The sequence below is a fragment of the Stegodyphus dumicola genome, chromosome 10 (genome assembly GCF_044657685.1).
Source record: "Stegodyphus dumicola isolate Sdum_Otavi_A_Nest chromosome 10, ASM4465768v1".
Lineage (NCBI taxonomy): Eukaryota > Metazoa > Arthropoda > Arachnida > Araneae > Eresidae > Stegodyphus > Stegodyphus dumicola.
The window spans coordinates 140,027,154-140,049,241 of NC_140777.1; positions in this window are offsets into that span (position 1 = coordinate 140,027,154).

Genomic DNA, 22,088 nt, shown 5'->3' on the forward strand with positions numbered 1-22,088 from the left:
CTGCACTGCGGCTTAACAGTGTTATTTATTTATTCTGTATTTATTTATCTAGAAAGGAAAAGTTTCCTGTAGAAGGAAAATTTCTCTTCACTCAGTATAAAAATTCTAACTTAAATAACGTTAATTTTTTAATTTAGAAGTTCGTTATTTAATAAATATTTTTAAGTAAGTAATCAAACAGAAAGAAAAGAAATTGAAATTATTATTTGAAAACTTCATATTACATTCTAACATCCCTCCAAAATAATCTACCATTAAATTTTTTAATAATTTTAATTCCTTTCTAAATTAAAAAAAAAATGCCGGCTCTAGTGTAGAATTGGGTGCCCCTTCGATTAGCGACAATTTTTTAAAAATTTTGTCGGTGAAACCTCACTTCTGGTTACCATGATAGTTTTAACTTTGTTTTAGCTTCCTGATTTAATTTAAATGAAAATAGATTGATGTGTACATGGACAAATGTAAGGCAGTGCACAATGCACAATGCCTAGTTTGTGCAATCCTAGGATGTTCTTTTAAGTGAAAACAGATCGATGTGTACATGGAAACAAAGTTTGTGCAATTCTTTGACTTCTTATTTTGGTTTGGTTATTTTGGTTTTGGCCATCTTGAAATTGTGCCTTTCTGGCGCCGATCTTGGCGTCAAAAAAGAATCGCCAAAAAACAAGGGGCACCCAACTGTAAACTTTTACCAAAATGCCAAGCACCATTAAAATTTTAGACATGATTCTGTGCCAGTTATGTAGTATAGGCAAGTAGAAACTTCTTTTATTTATTCAAATCAAACTGAAAATATTAATAAAAATTGTTAGTTGCGTGTATTATAAATTAAATGTATTCTAATTTATATGAATTATACATATTGTTGCGTTTTTATCTTCCTTAACTTTTACAGTCGTCGAAGATCTACTATAAACAGGCTGGAACAATCAGTGACGCAGCCTTCACACTGTTAGGCAATAACGGTGGAGACAGCTTCACTGCAAAGCACCAGAGCACAGCTACCGACTCTGCTCGGTCGTTCTCGGAACTCCACGTACTCTCGAGACTCTCCACGCTACAACTCGTGATGCACTCGACGACACACAGAGTACAGCTCCCGACTCTTCGGTTCAGTCGTTCCCAGAGCTCTACACGCTCTCTCGACGATGCACTAACCGCGATACGCTACGAGACTCTTTCAGTGCACTCGACGACCCACTCGGCACTCGCTTCCCGGCTGTCAACGCGATAACCTCCGCAGGAATTGACTCGCTAGACGAGACACCAACTCGATACTAACTAACTCTCCGCGTACCAGCAGGGTTTATATAGCTTTTGGCTGGTGTTCGAGAACATTCTGGGCTAAACCGGTAAGAATTCGTTTCAGAAGGTTTTCCATCCGTCCATTGCATATCGCCAATTTAGTCGCCAAATGGGCGATATCTCGCCAAATGTGGCAAACCCTGCCTTCCCTTGCCATTTTCTGGCAACCCTAAACCTGCTTTGCGGGAAAGCTATCTTACCGCGCCTGTACATTTCGTAACAATATTATTTAAAAAGCAAATAAAGAATGAAATTGTTAAGAGGGGGATTTATTGCTTCTAAATCGCTCATTTCCTTGATCAATAACAGATAAATTATAAATTTGAAAGATAAATTAAAAGTCTTACGCTTCACAAAGTGGCAACGCTTCGCAAGGCGAGTGAGTGATAAATGCTTCTTCTATATCCCCCTTCCCTGGGGAGGTAGATGTATTTCGATAACTTCGAAACCAAAAGACCGTCGTTTGTTTTTAAACCAAAAGAACTACACGTGCACTTAATAACAGTTGAACAATTAAGACAGAATGCTTTTAGCCGCATGGCTGACTTCACCCTCCATTGCCCATTGCTATAAGGACCGCGTTCAGGAGACATGTCTCCGAACTTGTGAACGAAATTAGGATCACTTGCAGGGCTTAAACAGGCTGATAGGTACCATCGTCAAGTGGACCAGCTGATTTGTCGGTGGAATAAAGCAAAAATCAGCTTTTTATTTAGCTTTTGAGTATTTTAGTTTTAATATATAAACATAAAAAATTGATGTTTCGGTATTTTGTTAAAATTTTTATCTGGTTTAAACGAAAGTTTCCAGCTACCGCGAATATCGTCTGCGCAATAAGCTGGCGTGTTTAATCATATTTTGTCAGACGATTTTTGACACCTGAAAAAAAGATATTCACTTTAGAACACTTGTGAAATTTGTAAAAAAAATATCATTCAGTATAGTTCGACCGCCTCATCCGCGACTATGAGCGCAAACAAGCATGCGCCATTCGGACCGAATTATTCTCAAAATAGGGTAGAAGGATGGGGTCTTTCTTTCCCTCCAGCATAGCTCTTTCCGGAGAAGAGAAGACCTTTCACGTCGCAGCAAGTAATACCGCCCCTTTTGGACGAATGTATGTGCTTTGGCAGAATGCTAACCAGGGTTACGCTTCAGACGGTCCAACTATACAAGGTGTCTGAAATGGAACTATCACTTACTTCCAGTTCTGTTGCGAAAAGTCAGCTACAGAGTGTTACCAGATCATGTGTACAGCATTAGGTACTATTATTGTACCACGTAACACTTTTAGTACCGAAAGTTCAAAAACGAGGACTAATGATATTCAAGAAGCACAGCGCTCTGGCCGGCCTGTTGATGTCGATGAGGTCCGCCTGGTGGAAGAAGATCACTATGAAACGACTCGAGAGCTTGCTAAATAGTTATACGTTAGTGCTATGTCTATTAGTCACGCTATGTCAAGTTTATGCATCACATAAACTTGACATACAAGTTTAATCGCTGTGTGCCGCGTGAGCTGACTCAAGAATATAAGATTGGGCCTGCACTCATCTGCTCGAATATGAACGCAAGGGCAAAATTTTGGACCGGATCGTCTGTTGTGATGAAAAGTGGATTTACTTCAAAAACACAGGTCGAAAAAGGGGTTGGTCTGCGTCCGGTGAGGCCGTCATCAGCGTCGCAACGCACAATTTGACTAACAAAAAGCTCATGCTTTGTATCTGGTGGGAATGCCGTGGTATTATCCACAAAGGGTATCTGGGAAATGGTAAAACCCTCGACAATAAGCTGTACAGTGAGATTCTAGTCCGTGTGAACACTGCTGTCGAGGAAAAACATCGAATTAAGTTCCGGCTCAAAAAGGTTAAATCAAGAAAATGCAAGATCACATGAGTCTGCATTCACCGGCTGGACTCTGTACAGACTCGAATGAGATCTCATACCACATCCACCATACAGCCCCGACCGGACTTATACCTTTTTCACACCTGCAGCTACTACATCTTACTGGTGCTTCTTCTATTCTGCACAGGACGCTCGAAATGATGTTGATCTGCTTTTGGACTGGTGGCCACCCAGTTTCTTTGCCGAAGACTTCGAAAAACTACCAGAACGTTGGCAGAAAATCATAGATTTGGGTGTTTGATTACTACCAACAATAAAAATACCGCTTTCATGTTGTTTTTCTTTATTAAGAAAGTGTTTTGGCGGAAAACGTTCGTTACAAACAGATATATTTTTTGTTGTTTAAATCATAAAAGTTGTTAAAAATACTCTAAATAAACCATATGTATTTTTTGGGTTTTGAAATGAAGGATAATCTCATAGCAATGGTGAAAAGGATGCATGGGGCAAAACAGGTTGAGAACCACTGTTCTACAAAATGAATTAGAAATATGGCTACACATTTGAACACTGTGCGCTACTTTATATTGTCAAGGGGAATGGTGAATGGTACACTGAATTCGAAACTTCATTTTTTCGGTTAAAATAAGAGGCCTTTGTTAGGCAAGATGTCGAATGTCGATGAACTCTCAGATGTAGTTGCAACATAGTCGTCTGCATGAGAAATCATTCATACTATAATTAATGGTTGCTCAGAACGATTGTGAGGATGTGAAACTAGAGACGTATGATTTTAAGATATTTGATATATAATAATATACATATTTGAATTTAACAATTATTCTCTAATCGTATAAATTTAATATAAAATTAAAATTGAATTAAGAAATTTTAATTGCAAAAATAAATAATAAAAATAAAATTTAATATTGCTGCGAACTAATTTACAATATTATTTAAATTCTAAGAGCATATGTAAATTAAGTGCACGTATCTAAAACCGTGAAAAAATATATTATTCCAAAAAATTAAATTATATAAGTGAATAATTGTTGAGCAGGCAGGAGACAGACTTATCAAGGGGAAGTTGCCTCCAAACCTAACTCTTCAATTACTCAATTCGCGTTTCGTCATCCATATAAGCAAGGCTAAAAGTAAAATTCAAAACCAAAAGTAAAACCAAATGTTGTGAATTACTAAAAAAAAAAAAGAAATTTAAACTAGTGGAATTTTGAGAAATTAGCAAGAAAATGACTAAATTTAAAATTAGTTAAATGTCAATTAAGAATAGGAAACCAAATTTTTTTAGAAAGCCAAAGTAATTTAGAAATTCTTGCCGACTGGAAACTTCCCCAACACGAAGTATGCATGTAAACCTAAAATAAACTACACTCTATCAAAATATAAATAATAATAATAATAAGGCTAGAAAATAGCAAGTTTTAATTTAACTTACCTAGAACTACATATTTAAATTCCTGAGCTGGACTAGCATTTGCTAAACTAAGTGAAGTTGAGTAATTTTCTAATTAAAATTCAAATTAAATTAATTCAATTAAAATGTTTATTCAAACTTGAATTTTTATTTTTATTTTACAAAAATTTTTACATCTTTAGTAGTTTGCAACATCTATTTTCACAAACAGTAGCAGTTCACAATTTTTACATTTTTATACATTTTTAGCAACATTTTTGCACACAAAACAAACATTTTACATTATTAAAGTTTATAGCGTAGGTTTTTACAATAGCTCTCACAGGTAGCAGCTTTACACTCAACTTTACATTGGATTAGCGCCCTCTATCTAACTGTATAGATATACAGTTAGCAGTAACAAGCTACACAACTTCACCTAGTTTAGCAAATGCTAGTCCAACTCAGGAATTCAAATATGTAGTTATAGGTAAGTTAAATTAAAACTTGCTATTTACTAGTCTTTTTTTTTTTTATTATTATTTATATTTTGATAGATTGTATATAGTTTATTAGGTTATTCGCGTAGGGTTTCCAGTAGTTTCCAGTAGTTTCAAGGAAGCTTCCAGTAGGCAAATTTTTAAATTACTTTGGCTTTGTTAAAAATTTGGTTCTCTTCTCTTAATTGACATTTAATTAGTTTTAAGTTTAGTCATTTTCTTGCTAATTTCTCAAAATTACACTAGTTTAACAACTTCCCCTTGAAAAGTCTGTCTCCTACCTGCTCAACAATTATTCGCTTATGCAACTTAATTTTTTGGAATAATATATTTTTTCATGGTTTTAGATACGTACACTTAATTTACATATGCTCATAGAATTTAAATGATATTGTAAATTAGTTCGCAGCAATAATAAATTTTATTTTTACTTTTATTTTTTATTTTCGCAATTAAAATTTCTTAATTAATTTGTTAATTTTATATTAGCTTTATACGAATAGAGAATATTTGTTAAATTCAAATTTCATTCCCTGAACAATGGCGCAAGAGAATTATTTAAATTTAATTTAACTTCTTGTGAAATAATAATATATATAATAGTATAATTATTTCCATATAATAGTATAATTATATGTAAATAATTATAAATTAAATTTCAGTTCACCTACATTGAAACATTTAGTTCATTTCAAAGTTATTGAAACGTAAAATAAAAAAAAATAAAAAATTCTGATGTGAATACCACTGTGACGTCGTGGATGCTTCATTGGGAACGGAATCAACACTGGTATTGGTGATGCATCACTTTAATTACAGCACATACCACAGATACAACATTTAATTAATACATTTAGAAAACTTGAGTACATATCCGAGTTGGTGACATGATCAGAGACGTTAACGAAGATAGCACTCGTCATCACTCGACAAATTTAGTCTCCACACCTCAGCTCGCTGGCGGAGCTTCCCAAACTCTCTCTGACAGGCGTCTCACAGAAATCTCATCTCTTAGGCATGCGTATTAGTCAGTTAAGTCGTTGCCATTCACAGTTCTTTAAATAAGGTGTTAAAATGAATTATAGTACTCGTAGTGTGAGGAGTTTGCTAACGACGTTCTCTCTAGTCAAGAGCATCATAGGTCTTTCTAGTAGAGTTCAGGAGCGTTCTTTACAGACTAACTCCTTCCGCCTGCAGATTTTGTTTTCCTCGGACACAGAGGAAACAAAACTTTTTTTTTAAGTTCCTACGGGATAAAATACAAGTTCAGGCAGGCGTTTACTACAAACAAACACCTTCCGCCTCCAGTTTTTGTTTCTCCGGACACAGGAGAAGTAAACCTTCACAGTTCACAGTTTATGGTTTCAATAGATTGTTCAACATTTTATCAGTTAATTTTAAACCACACTGTTACAAAGGCTCTCCACTCTCATAACCAGGCCATCATAAAAAAATACATATACAATATATGAAAAACCAACACAGAAATTTTGTCTTTATGAATATATGAAGCTAACAATTTACTATATAGTATGAATTTTAAAAAAAATACAATATACATAATCAAATAACAAGACAACTTAAAAGAAATGATAACTAATCTGTTTAACTGGCATATACAGAGGTTCTACTTAAGCAGTCTACATTTAAGTTGTCACTTCCCTTTTTATGATGTATCGTAAAATTATAAGATTGCAAGGCTAAGGCCCAGCGTAATAATCGACCATTTCTACCTGCATTATTTTTTAGCCATACTAGGGGATTATGGTCCATTTGAATGGAAAATTTAGTCTGCCCATCTATATACCCTTTCAATTTTTTTATTCCATACAGAATTGCGGCACACTCTTTTTCAGTGGTGGAATACTTCTGCTCACTATCAGTAAATTTTTTACTGAGATACAATATGGGGTGTTCTTTTCCTTTATCATCCTTCTGGGCTAAAACAACACCATATCCTTGATCTGATGCATCTGTCTGTAGTATAAATGGTTTAGAAAAATCGGGTGCATGTAGCACAGGCCTACTAGACAGCTTTTCTTTTAACGATTTGAATGATTCATTACATTCATCATTCCAATCAATTTTACCCTTTTTGTTATTCCCTTTTAACAAATCTGTCAAAGGTGCGGCTATAGCAGATAACTTGAGTGTATTCTGTGTACGTACATGTAAAGTAACTTAAATTATGTGTATTATGTGCAATTCGGATAACAGCGCTCTGTTATTTTCGCTGGTCTTGTGATATTTTCGAAGCACAAGCACATTTCAGCACGCATTGTTAAATATTTTGGTACCTAGTGTCTTAGCATTTAGTGTATTACTTTATTTTTACCCCTTTATTTGATGTATGTATGTATTTAAGCATTTCATTTACTGTTGTTAGTTTCTCAGCATTTAACTTACTGTAGTAATAAGCTCTTACAATAGTTGTTTTGTCCTATAATTGCTGATTTCGGCTCTCACTAAAGTTCTCAATATCAGTAGTACCAGTACTTACCTGCAGCCATATTTGGCCACAGCACCTAATACATTCAGGTTCCTTTGAATAGGGAGTTTCGTTTTTGCTACAACTGTGTACTAAGCAGTGCATTTTTCCCATTTTTAATGGGGACTCTCGATGCCTCTTCTACTTCAGGGAAAGATATTACTACCTTGATTACTCCCGACAATCCATCGTCTAAGGCCTCAAGACTGGAGCAAATTAACGCAATTACGGAGGATATTAGGGAGCACCTTACAGTGTGCAGGGTCAGATCGAAGCTTAAGATTGCAGATCACGAGAAATTACAGGATTTTATTCGTGAGATTCTGAATTTAGCCTCACAGCAAGAGATCCTTATAGCTAACCAAGAGGGGCAAATTCTGGAACTAACAAGACATTTAAATTTGCAACAACAGTCCTCAGCATCTGTAGCAGGAACCGTGGTAGTAGCAGCAACTTCACCAGCACAGGAAGTAGAGGACATGCAGCAGCAGAAAGAAGTAGCAGCAAACGAAGGCTTTACCGTTGTGGTTAATAGACGCAGAAGACTAAAACAAGTTTCTCCAGCCACAAAGCTTCCTGACCACGTTCTCCTTATTAAGAGTAAAGACACGAGTCGCACTACTGAAAGTGTTCAGAAGCAGCTAGTGAGTAGCATTAAGCCTAATAAAGTGGGGATTAACGTCGTCCAAGTAAGGCCTACGCGCTCGCAGGAACTACTCATCAGATGTAGAGAGAAGACAGACCTGGACAAACTCAGGACCGCCATCAGTGAAATTCCGGAATTAGATCACTCATTAAGTGTAAGAGTACCCAGACCACCGAGGCGTACCATAATAGTCTTTGGAGTGCCACAGGACAGTACAGCTACAGATATCACAGAGGCCTTCTCCAACTTGTTCCCAAGTAACACGAAAGAGTTTATATTCCCTATTCGTTCCTACCCAAAGGAGGATAACACCTGCCATTGGATAGTGGGTGTTGCAACGGAACAGGCTGAAGAGTTATTAGAAAAGAAAAGAATCTACATTGGACTTTGCGCCTGCATTTTCAAAGAATATCTCCAAGCGATACGGTGTTACAACTGTCAAAACTTTGGGCACTTTAGACGTTACTGCAAGTCGGATACAGCCTGCTCCAAGTGTGGTAAAGGTCACCTGTTAGAAAAGTGTGACTCAGTTACTATCAACTGTGTCAACTGCAGCCTCGCGAACGAGAAGACAGGTAGCACCTTTGACACACAACATCCAGCAAGTGCATCGAAATGTCCATGTTACAGACAAGTATTGGCGAGAATGAGCTCAGCCAGGGAGTCCACTCAATAACAGAGAAAGTTTACAACAGAGATGGGTCTAACATCAAAATTTTACAGTGCAATCTCCAAAGGGCAAGAGCAGCCACACTCAATTTCATGGAGGTGATGTCCTCCAGTACAGCAGACCTGGCACTCCTACAAGAAGCTTACTTGAGGGACGGCAAACTTCTTGGCCAACCTTCTACAAGTAAATCCTACGCCTCCAGTACGGGAATGGCAGCCATCTTGTATAACGGCCCTCTAAGTCCATTGCTTCTGGATACGACAGATTACACAGTAACAATCTTGATTGAATCCTCCAACATGAAAATAACAATCACTTGCGTTTACTTCCCCCCAAGCATGCAAATTGAATGCCTGCTACAGGAATTAAACCCAGCCGTACTGCGAACATTCCAGAATACCATAGTGGCTGGTGACTTTAACGCCACCAGCCCCTTATGGGGAGCACATACAGAAAATCGCAGAGCGCAGAAATTGTTAGAATATGCAATAGCTCACGGAATGACAGTAATAAATAAAGAATACTCTCAACCTACATTTGACAATGGAAGAGCAAAAGGCTGGCCAGATGTCACATTTGTCTCATCATCAATGTCAGCGTACATAAACAACTGGGATATAATGGACATACCCTCTCTGAGTGACCATCGTATAATTCAATATGAGATCAATAGTAGACTCACGTACCTAACAAAAAGACGTTTTAAGACCTGCTACGGAGGGCACATTACTTTAAAGTTTTACTTCAGGCCATGGGTGAGTGAAATCTTGGAACAACTGGATAACTGCGACTTCCTGGAAGAGCTGGATTCTACATATGACTTCATCATAACTAAATTAACTCAGACAGCAAGAGCTTCCTACAAACTTAAAGCTATTAAGCCGAAAACATTTACATCGTGGTGGAGCAACCACCTCAAGCAAAGAAGAAGCAAAATACGAGCCCTAAGAAGGCAGGTGCAAGCTGAGAATGATGAAGAACAGAAAATATTAAAGTTGGTACGCTACAGGAAGGAGCTAGCGCAATACAAAAAGCAAATCAAGGCAGCGAAACAAGAGTCATGGCGTAAGCACTGCAATAACGTGCAAGCAACCTATGGTACATTACAGAAAATAGCCACAAATAAGGTTCTTCAACTCCTACAACTTACCGCTAAAGTAAAACAAGATGCAAAAAGCAAAACAGAAGCTCTAAGCACTATCCTAGAAACATCTTTGTTAAAGACCAGATGGAATTTGATTTAGTAACTCACAGAGAAATAAGGCAGAAGTTTAATAGGAAAAGCTGGAAAAGCAGCAACAGAGATATTACTCTTCCTACAGACCACGAAGTTCATAATATCATCAAAGCCTTAGCAGACAAAAAAGCACCAGGTCCCGATGGTATAGATAATATCATTGTTAAAGAAATTCACAAAGAATTCCCAGGTTTGTTTCCAAAACTATGCAGAGCCTGCTGGCGACTCGGTCACTTCCCTAGAAGCATGAAACTAGCCGAAATTGCACTCTTCCACAAGCAGGGCAAAGATCCGTCAGACCCGGCATCTTATAGGCCCATAAGCTTACTGCCTTCAATCAGTAAGATTTTAGAAAAAGTAATTTTGCAACGCCTTAATTTCTACATGTGCAGGAACAAGTCTATAAACGAAAAACAATATGGCTTCTGCGCAGGAAACTCCACAGATAATGTCTTAAAACAACTACTAGGAAACATAGAGCAGAACAAAGACAACAATATGGACACACTGGTTATTTCGTTGGACATCAAAGGGGCATTCGACTCGTTGTGGTGGCCAGACGTAGTCGAATGCCTAGACATCATCAAATGCCCAAAGGAAATCCTGAATCTTATACGCAGCTACTTGAAGGATCGTTGGATACAGGTTACAACGGACAAAGATGTACTCAAAGTCAAGTTGGAAAGAGGCTGTCCCCAGGGTTCCTGCTTGGGACCTACACTTTGGAATCTTGTAGCGAACACAGTCTTTGCGCTCTATGACCAACAGGAGTGGGTATCCAGGCGTACGCAGACGACTTTTTATTGGTCATTTCTGGTAGCACGGACATGAGGTTAAAGGCACAAAACGCAATCAATACTTTTGCAAGCTGGGCAAATCAGCACAAATTAAATATCTCAGCAGATAAAACTAAACAACTGTTTATATGTAAGCATGGAGCGCGAAATAGGATTCCCAACATTAAGCTAAATGGAGTCTCTATTAAAAAAAGGTCACTGACCTTAAATATCTAGGTATTATATTTAACAATAGGCTTTCCTGGGTACCGCATATTAAAGAGCTTAAGCAGAAAATAAATCAAATTAGTAATTCCATGGTTAGAACATCAGGACCTCATTGGGGCACTCCAATCACTATGCTCAAAAGCTGGTACAGAACAATCTCAGAAAAGATCATATTATATGGGGCTGCCATATGGGGAAGGAAGCTTACTGCCCATATGAGAAGACAGCTTCTCACCATACAAAGAATGCAACTTTTGATCATATGCAAAGGTTATAGAACATCCCCAACTGCGGCACTGCAAGTGCTGGCGGGTATCCCTCCACTGGACCTTCTAGTGGAGAGAGAATCACTATTAGTAAGGATATTGCGCCTAGAAAATAACATCTCTCTGTGGCAAAAGACATTCTACCATACAGACTATGAGAAGCGCAAGCCGATCATGCTTGGACACCCTGCAGATACTGATTTATCGCACACAATATACATGCAATACACGCCGCCAAATGAGAAGGCATTTGCTATTTATACAGATGGCTCAAAGACGGAAAAAGGCACAGGCTGCGCCTACTGTGTACTCCAAGAAGGAGAAGTGGTTAAAACTTGGGAAAGACGACTGGCAGACAAAAATACCGTCTTTCAGGCAGAGCTTCTTGCATTAAAAGCAGCCATCAATTTGGCAAAATATCAATTAGGATTAAAGGTCAGCATATATAGCGGACTCTGCCTCAAGTTTGGAGTCCATCCGAGGGCACAAGACAAGGAGTCCTTTGGTGCAAGATATTCAGAAAATTCTTCTAAGTATCCCACCAGATGACAGACCTATCCTGATCTGGGTTCCAGCTCATGTGGGTATTACTGGCAACGAAGCGGCGGACCTGCTTGCGAAATCTGCTGCCAATGACTCCAGAAGATTGGAAAACGCAGTAAGTGTTCCGCAGTCCTATTTAAAAAAAAACCACGCTCAATAGCCTTTTTCAAGAATGGCAGAAAAGATGGGAAAGAGAAAGCACAGGGAGGAGAACCTACAAGTTCTTTCCAAAAGTCACGTGCTCAGTTCATACAGCGGAGCACAAACTCAATTCTACACTGGCCATGGTCCCTTTCCACATTACCTTAAGAGATTCGGCATACGAGCATCAGATTTGTGTGAATGTGGCGCGGTAGGTGATGCATATCACTTCCTCTTCAACTGCCCACAAACCGATAAACTGCATTTAAAAATGCCAAGCAGTGAATACTGGCCGCAATGGGCAGAGAATAACCGCGGCAACAAGCAGACGAAAACTAAAATAGAGGAGGTAATCAGGCTTTGCTCAGCAAGATACTAAGAAATTCTCCCCCTCTCTTGAGAATTGTATCTTCGCAGCATAATTTTAATAGCAATTCAAAATACTACAACTGAATATCAACACTAGGAAAATAGCTCACCCCGTAGAATAATAACAGGACTGTAAGAGGAAAACTATTGTAATGTAAGCATATTACTATCCAGTTTATATGTACTTGATAAAAATAATATTGTAAAGCAGTTTAAATGATATTGAAAATCCAGTCAATGTGTAAATGAATTACAAGTTTAATTTTGATTATCTCAGTAAAAGTATTGTAAATATGAATTCATATGTCTAAATGTACACATAGCTGTCATGATTTTATGTATCTATCATATGTAACTTGTACAAGACAATGATTGTAATCAACATATCTATGCTTATACACAGGCCTTGTATGCCCATGTAATATTTATATGTATATTTTTACACGGAGGAAATTTTCCCTTCTGCCAGGATGACTACTAACACTGTAAGACTTTTACAACAAAGTCAGGTCAGTGGTTATCTCAGGCGGCGCTCGGTATATATTGTCTGTAGTATCTAGCTAACCCTAAGAAAGCTCTAATCTCAGTTTTAGTTGTGGGAACAGGAAAATTTTGAACCGCTTCGATTTTTAGTTCTGCTGGAGAACGTTTTCCTCGACCTACTATGTGACCGAGATATTGCACTTCTTCTTGTGCAAACTTCCACTTAGAGAGTTTAATAGTTAAATTGGCTTTTCTTATTCTTTCTAAAATTTCATGTAAATGTTGTAAATGTTCCTCCCACGTTTCAGAAAAAATAGCAATATCATCTAAATAAGGGGTCGCATATCTCTCACATCCGCACACTATTTCGCTCATCATTTTACTAAAATAATAAGGAGCATTTTTAAGCCCAAATGGCATTCGCAAAGGCCTATATACGCCAAAATTTGTAGCAAATGCAGCAATTTTCTGCGCCCTAGGGGTCAGCGGAATTTGCCAATAACCTTTAGTTAAGTCTATCAAGGTGATAAATTTGGCTGCTGCAACAGTTTCAACACGTTGCTCTATATTGGGGATCGGATAGAACTCAGTACGCGTTATTTCGTTTAACTTTCTGTAATCAATACACGGCCTAGGATCCCTACCTGGTGCTTCAACAAGGATCATGGGTGAAGTATACTCAGAGGCTCCTGGTTCAATAATCTTGTATTTTAACATTTTTTCAATCTCGACTGTAAGAATTTCGTTCTGTCGATTTGTCATTCTATAAGGCTTATGCTGTACGCGTTTGTCACTGATTAGTTCGATATCATGTTCGACTAAATTTGTTTTCCCTGGAATATTCGAAAATATAGCAGAAAACTTTACCAACAACTTTCCCAACTGCAGGATTTGTTCATCACTAAGTCTTTCTTTAAGATGATCTTTTGCTATTATTTCATTAAAATCAAAGACATTGGAGTCGGTTAACATATAAGGAAAATCCTCCTCTAATTCCGAGGGTTCAACTATCTCCTCGTTGTCAAGGAGCACCATATTCAAAAGTCCAGGTCTTTTACGATAAGGTTTTAACATATTGATGTGATACACTTTATTCCCTTCCTGATTCCCTTCAAAACTAACCACATAGTTTGTTTCTGATAATCTTTTCTCCATTTTCCCCGGCCCTTTCCATTGAGGAGCGAGTTTATGGGGTTGGTTCAATGCTAATACTAATACAGAATCTCCTGGCTGGAATTCCCTTTTCACGGCATTTTTGTCATACCATTTCTTCCTTTTGTCTCTCACCTCTTCCATTTTCTCTGTAGCTAATTCTCTACTTTTCTTTAACCTATTGATTAATTCAAAAACATATTCTATTACGGTATCTTCTTTTTCCTGAGGATCTAACCATTTCTCATACAATAATGCGACAGGTGTTCTGAGGTTGGCCCCGTACACTAATTCAGCTGGACTAAATCCTGTACTATCATGCGTTACTGTCCGCAGAGCAAAGAGAGCGGCAGGTAATTGTACTTCCCAATTTGGGGCAGCTTCAATACATAATACCTTTAAGACCCTTTTTATTGACCTATGGAACTGTTCTACAGGATTGCTCTGGGGGTGGTAAACCGAACCTCTGGAAATTTTTATACCAGACAGCTTCAAAAATTCAACGGTTAAGCGACTCATGAAAGATTTTCCTTGATCAGTTTGAACCTCCCTTGGAAAACCCATCCGACTAAATACCTGCAAGAGTGCACTTACAACAGATTTCGACGTTATATCTGGTACCGGGACGGCGTCAGGATATTTAGATGCTAAGCACATAACTGTAATAAGATATTTATTACCTTCAGCAGATGTAGACATAGGCCCGCAAGAATCTACATTGACCTTACTAAAGACTTCCGATATCACAGGTACTATTACCAACGGTGCTTTCTTTTTGTCACTTGCTTTTCCTACACGTTGACAGGAGTCACATGTTTTAACGAATTCCTCAATGTCTTTATAACAATTTGGCCAGAAAAAAATGTCTTAGTAACCGGTCTTTTATTTTCAGAACTCCTAAGTGACCTGAAGTTCCTTCATGACAAATTGCTTTAATTTGCTCTCTGAGGTTTTCTGGAACAACAATTAAATGTTCTTCTCCTCCTTACTTATTTACCTTCTTTTTTACTAAAACCCCATTTTTAATCCCATAACTTGTTTTACTTCCGCTTTTTACTAGCTCTAATAAAGGGGCAAGTTCTTTACATTTTTGTTGTTCATCAATAAAAGTACTTGAGTCTATTTGAATCGCAGGACTTGTGGGGACACATAGGTCGACAGGAGGTAATATCTCTCTGTTTTCAGACCTCTCATGAGCATCGTCCTCCTCTTCCAATTCTAACTCATTCTGCTCAGAATTTTGATTCGTCTCACTTAAATTTTCCGCTTCCTTTAATTGTCGTGCTTGAGATCGAGTAACGACCGCATTAACATTACCGACATATGACGAATAATTTTTCTCAGTTCCTCTGAGAAGAGCCGCTGTTTGGTTGCCTAATATATATCGTCCTTGGTCTAAGTGGTCTGCTATAACAGCTGCTTTGGCGGTTACTGTACCCAAATCGCATTCAATATTTACTTCAGCAACAGGTAAACAAGTCATATGATCATCCAATAAATGTCGAACCCACACATGTTCCCCCTTCATTCTATCTCTGTCTACACATTTCTGACAAATAATATCTACCGTTGCTCCCCTATCTCTTAGAATAGGTACTTCAAAACCATTTACTCTTCCATTTAATGTATAGGGATCTAACAGATTCTTCTCTGATCTCCCGCTTATCCGATACAAATCTGCCTTTTGAGTTTTTAAATTGGGGCACTGAGGACCTAAATGGTCAAAAGATCCACATTCATAACACTGGAGTCTTTTTCTCCAATCAAAATTTGAGTCCGACTTTTTCCCAACATTGCGTGCATCATCATCTTTTTTAAATTGTGTGCCTTGAGGGTTTTTTCTATTTTTGAAAACGTTACCAGTGGACTGAAAAACACCCATTTGTCTACCTGATATTTTCGTTTTCATTTCACCCAATTTCGTTTTCCCAACCATCGTCTTTTTCGCATCTTCAAATTCCTCTATTTTACCCACCAACTGTTTTGGTGAAGTGATTGTGGCCCATTCATCTATAAAATGTTCCTTAAACTCATTAGTCGTGCGCCTTTTAATCTTATCTACCAACATTAAGTCCCTGAGTTGCTCAAATGTTTCGATTTTTAATCCCTTAAGCCACCCATCTAAAAATGTCTTAATTTCGCGATAAAAATCGTACCACGTAGAATCCGGATTTTTCTGAGTCTTAACAAGAAGTTGCCGAAACTTCTCCGGACTTAATTTAAATCTTTTAAGTAGTAATTCTTTAATATGTTGGTAATCTCTAGCCTGTTCTTCAGGTTCCCTAGCAATTATATTATTTACCTCAACCGGAAGGACACCAATGAGATATGACACCCATTGATCCGTGGGCAATTTTAAAACTTTAGCTTGCCATTCAAAAAGTTCTAAGAATAAACTTATATCATCAGTTTTTAAATTAAACTTGGGCATAAGTTTCTGAAAATTCTGATTAAATACGGTTTCACCTCCAGGTTTAGCAGATTCAGTGTTCTGAAGAATTATCTAATCGTTGCCACATGTTCTATTCATCAGTTTTTAAATTAAACTTGGGCATAAGTTTCTGAAAATTCTGATTAAATACGGTTTCACCTCCAGGTTTAGCAGATTCAGTGTTCTGAAGAATTATCTAATCGTTGCCACATGTTCTATTCAAATACTATAATAAGTCTAAAACGATGTATAAAAGAAATTAAGCAAACAAAAAAAAAAAAAAAAGGAAAGAGTTTTTCACACACGATTCAGTATTTCTCATTCAATTAATTCAGTTCTCACATCGCGACAAGGCAAAAATACATAAAAACTCAAAATATCTGTATTAAAAATTACGAAGTAAATCTTAACACTTATTTCCTCGAATAAATTCCAGAATGGATTAAGCATGATTTTATTTGCAATAGTAAAAGAAGGCGTTATCTTTGTTGTTGCGAAGCTTAGTTTCTCTAGATTGGCAACAAATCCAATATTCTGCTAAATTTCAAATGTAAAAAAATATGGCCGTCATGGGAAAAGTAATTAGGCTTAGCCGCACTTGAACAACTTTTAAATTGTTGATAATTCTACAAATATTGCATGTAGATTTACTAAAGGCATAAAAACCTTACCGGAAGATAAGAACAATTTAATTCAATTATTTTTAAAGCAAAAAATCCACAATTAACAAACATATAAAAATAAAGATACTGAGATCACTGAGCCGAGTAGCATGGTGGATATATATATGCATATATTTATATACTTTTGGTGAGGCAGATTTACCAGATATATCATTTTGTAATAAGCAGTAAGTGAATAATGTTTCAATGAATTGTATGTTTCACTTTCATTAAAAAGGGAGATCATGTATTCCTGTACTGAGAAATATTTAATTTGTTCATTAAAAATTCTTATTCTCGTGAAAAATAAAAAATAGAGTTGGGAATTTTATTACATACATATTATAATTTATAAATAATATTTTAATAAACTGAATGTGAAATAATAAGAAAATTAAAATGTATAGTGAAGTAATCTCCAGTACCGATGTTTACTTATGTTTTATAGAATTACTGATTACTTTCAGATGGGATCGTCTTGGGAAGGGGGTCGCCAGGAGAGGATTTCACTGTGTTACAAATATGGATTCTAATAATAACATTTATTTCTAATGCGACTACAGAACTCAGCGTTTTTACTAGTTGAATAGTTTATAAATGTAAGAATGATTAATTCATTTTGAGTTCATTTTCAGTTTGAGTTTCATTAATTCATTTCATTCCATATTAGAGTTTGCATTTCAAACTCTAATTGTACATTTTACTTATATGACTTTTTTATACAGTTTAATTTGATCCTACTTTATTATGTTGGTGTTGGTGTATTTAATTATGGCAAAGCACACTAGGGCTATCTGCCTAAGGGGAGGGATGCCTTCGTGGAGGACTTTCTAAGGGAAATTGGCTCGTATACACTTTACACATGGGGAAAACCACGAAAACACCCATGCAGCCAGCCCGTTCGCGGGATTCGAACCTCGGACCGAACTACCAGTGTTCAGCGACTTTACCGATCGGCCGCTCCTACTTTATTATGATACTCACGCTTTCGGAAGTATTTTAATATCTTTGGAGGTATTTTAATATCTTTAATACTGTTAATACCTTTGGCCATACGCAAGTTAAATTCTGAACATCAAGCAATCATTCTAAGGCTATTTCTGTTTGAACTCTAAATTAGCGTTTAAATATTGACAACAGTTATGTTTACCTACCTTTCCTATCATAAAACTTTTGCTGCAACATAATGATTGTAAAAATTCTTTTACTGTATTTACTAAACATTCTTATTCATTGCATAAAAATCAGGTAGTATTGAAACTGCTGTTTTAATTCTAGTAAAAGTTATTCAAGAATTTATAAAAAAATAAGCTTTTAGTGAATAATTATAAACCTTCGAAAATAAAAAACTTCAAAAGCCACAAATATTTTTTACCATAAAAGCTGCCTTAGAAAGAAGAAAGAACACAGAACTGTAAACATTCTTATTCACCGTAGGTACTATTGAAACTGCTGTTTTTAATTCTAGTTAAAATTATTCAAGAATTTATAAAGAAATAAGTTTTTAGTGAATAGTTATAAACCTTCGAAAATAAAAAACTTCAAAAGCCATAAATATTTGTTTACCGTAAAAGCTGCCTTAGAAAGAAGAAAGAACACAAAAAATTTTTTTTTGCTTATTTTTAAATAGTTTAACTTAGCTTGAAAAATGAAAGACACCATTACTTATTTATAGCTGCCAGGCGAGCGCGAAGATAAAGCTGACTGCTACTTTAACCAGTTACGTATGTCCTACTCCAATATTAGGGACGCAGATGTCGAAATTAAACAATGACAAACGACATTCATTCATATTCATTCTTCTCATATGCGTCTTGAAAAGAAGCGAAACGTTTATTTTACTTATTTATTTATTAATGTACTCGTAGTTTTTTGAAGAGTTGTAAAATATAACATTGGTGAGTAGTGTTTGCAGTTGGTCAATTTGTATCTCTTGTAAACTATGTCATTTATTCACTTGCAAATATCCTACCATTCTGCAGCTGGGATTAAATGCAACGCATAGTTTTATGTTTGTTAGATTTCAGACAGGAGAATTTCTTTAGGGTTGCCACAAATATCTACTTTAATATTTCAGTTTTTATTTTAAATCTTTGATTCAGTTATACAGAGGCTGTTCGCACATTTTTAGACAATTTTGCTTCGCTGTAAAAAACAAAACATCTTCTGCTTGGAATTTTTTTTTAATTCCAACTATATTTTTGAAGGTATAAATTATCATCTGCTGTTTGACGGTTTTGTTTTCGTGAAAAATATTGCTTTTAAAGAAGAAATTTGTAGTTAGAAAGTCTGTGAAAAGTCTGTGTTTGAGTGTTTTAAAGATTTCTACAGAATTTACTGAAATATTTTCTACTTTAATTTCACTTCAAACTGTTCGACGAGTATTCAGATCAGCAGGAACGCATGCGCGCTCTGTTCCAAAGAAACGTTTTTGAAAGTGCAAAAAATAGAAAGCATTTCTTCTCAAAATCAACGGTAAATAAGACCGAAGTGTATTAGAGTCATGTCTTATTTGCAGATGAAAGCAAATTTAACATATTTGATTCCGGAGCGCGTGTAATTTTATGGAGAAAATAAAACAAGGAACTTAATCCCAAGACCTTAGTTGGTATAGTAAAGTATGGCGGTGGAGGTGTTTTTGTGTGAAGGGGGGGTGGATGTCAGCATCAGGATTAAATAATTTAGTATTTATTGATGTCACAATGAATCATATTCTTTATTTAAATATTTTAAAAGATAATTTAAAATTTTCTGCCCAAAATTCGGATACTGGAAACAACTTTATTTTTTTATCAGGATAAGGATTCTAAGCACACGGCCCTTAACGTTCGACTTTTGGGTATCTATAATTGTCCACAAGTTCTGAAAACACCACCGCAGTCACCAGATTTAAACCCAACAGAACACATCTTGAGAAAATTAGCGTTTAGAATACAAAGACACAACATCGAAACAAAAACCGAACTGAAAACAGTAATGATGGAAGAATGGGAAGAATATTGATGCAGATATTGAAAAAAAAAAAAAAAAAACTGGTGAACTCTATGCCCAGACGTTTGAAAGCTGTCATAAATACTACAGTATATGCTAGAAAATACTAACTGACAGAAATACTACAATATTTACTGATATGTGCAGATTTAGACTAGAAAAGAAACACGCTAATGTGACAATCAAAATCGTAAAAACAACCTTGTATTTAGCGTAAGTATATTGAAACACTCAATCGATTTCGAGGGCAGCTAAAGGTCCCTCCTCATCAGGAGAACGAAATACCAAGAAAGAAGAAAAATAAAGGGGGAAGGAGTCTCAGAAACACGTGGTCCTTATCAGCACTGCACGTGGTTATAACCGGATTTTTAATCAGAGTTACACTGGCCGCCTACTTTTACTGAGCCAGGCTATCTGATCAAACAAAAGGACAAGAAAATTAGCGAAGTTAAAAATAGGGAGCGAGGGGCAACTGCACCTTCACGCTCAAAATCTGACTGCATTTCGAAGTTCAGATTTCGTTCTCCTGATGAGGAGGGACCTTTAGCTGCCCTCGAAATCGATTGAGTGTTTCAATATACTTACGCTAAATACAAGGTTGTTTTTACGATTTTGAATGTGCATATTTCTTTAAAGCGAACGAAGACCTATGAGGTAATTTTTTATTATTGATTTTCCAAAAAAAAAGTTTAATAAGTTCATAAAGTAATTAATGTAGTTTGCTAAGAGAAATTTACAGATATTATACAAAAAATTTCATTCTAAAATTTTTAGTAATGAATAAATTAATATTTCACTGAAACTCGCTAAGTTTACGAATACTTTTGTGAGCCATTGTACAGGAATTTATATATAGGCGCGTTTTAAAATTTGGCTTATTTGTTATAAGCGATAATAACGCCAAATGTGGTTTACGCACTTTGTTAAAATTATTTGAAAATATGAATGATGACCGTTTTTCGCTCATGTACAATGAAAAAAGGGAAAGAGGAAAATAGGTTGCTATAAATTAAGAAGTTCACCAAGTGAATTATTCTTGGCGCAAACTGAAAAAAATACGCCAAGATAAAGTTTTAAATTTCTCCATAAATCTCTCACCAAACATTGCAAAATTTAATACCTGGGTATAATATGACTCTTAGAATCGAAATATGGAAAAAAACCGGTTTGTTATTTCAGAAAATGTCCGATTTTGTGTCAAAATATCTATAGAATAATGCTATATATATCCTAAGTCGTGCTTTCGAGACATTTCCCAAGTTAAATTTCGACAATCGGTCTAATAGAACTGGAGATATTGAACTTTCCCATTTTTTTTGGTTCAAGGTGTACAGTTAGGTATTGGTTTCTATGGTATAGTCACGAGATTTTTTTTTTTTTTTTTTTTTTTTTTTTTTTTTTTTTTTTTGCTTAAATAATATATTACTGTATATAGATTTAGTTGTTGTTGTCAGCCCAAAAGAGCTATTTGTCTCGAAGCATTTTTTTTCCCTTTAATCCGTTGTTTCACTATTCATTCGAGTCTGTTGCCATTCACATAAACGTAACATACTATTTTTTCATATTTAATTTGTATTTTATTGATTAGCAAACTAAAAACTAACAAAATTGATTAACACATTGTTACTTGTTATATATACAGAAATTATATAACATTCACATGCTCCATTTTTACTTCATTGTACGAAGTAAAAAGGAAGTATTGTAATCGCGAAAAGTTTCAGGCAGCATATTTCAACAAAAATATCCATTTTGACCGCTATCGAATGCAATTTAACGATGTTTTGCGTGATATTTGTACGTAAGGACACAATAAAAGACTCTTTTCCTCCAAAAAGTTACAAAAGTGCTTTAAAATTAATTCTGAAGAGAATTTTTCGTGGCGTCTGTACAAACGTATGTACGTACATGCGTACGTATGTACGTATCTCGCATAAC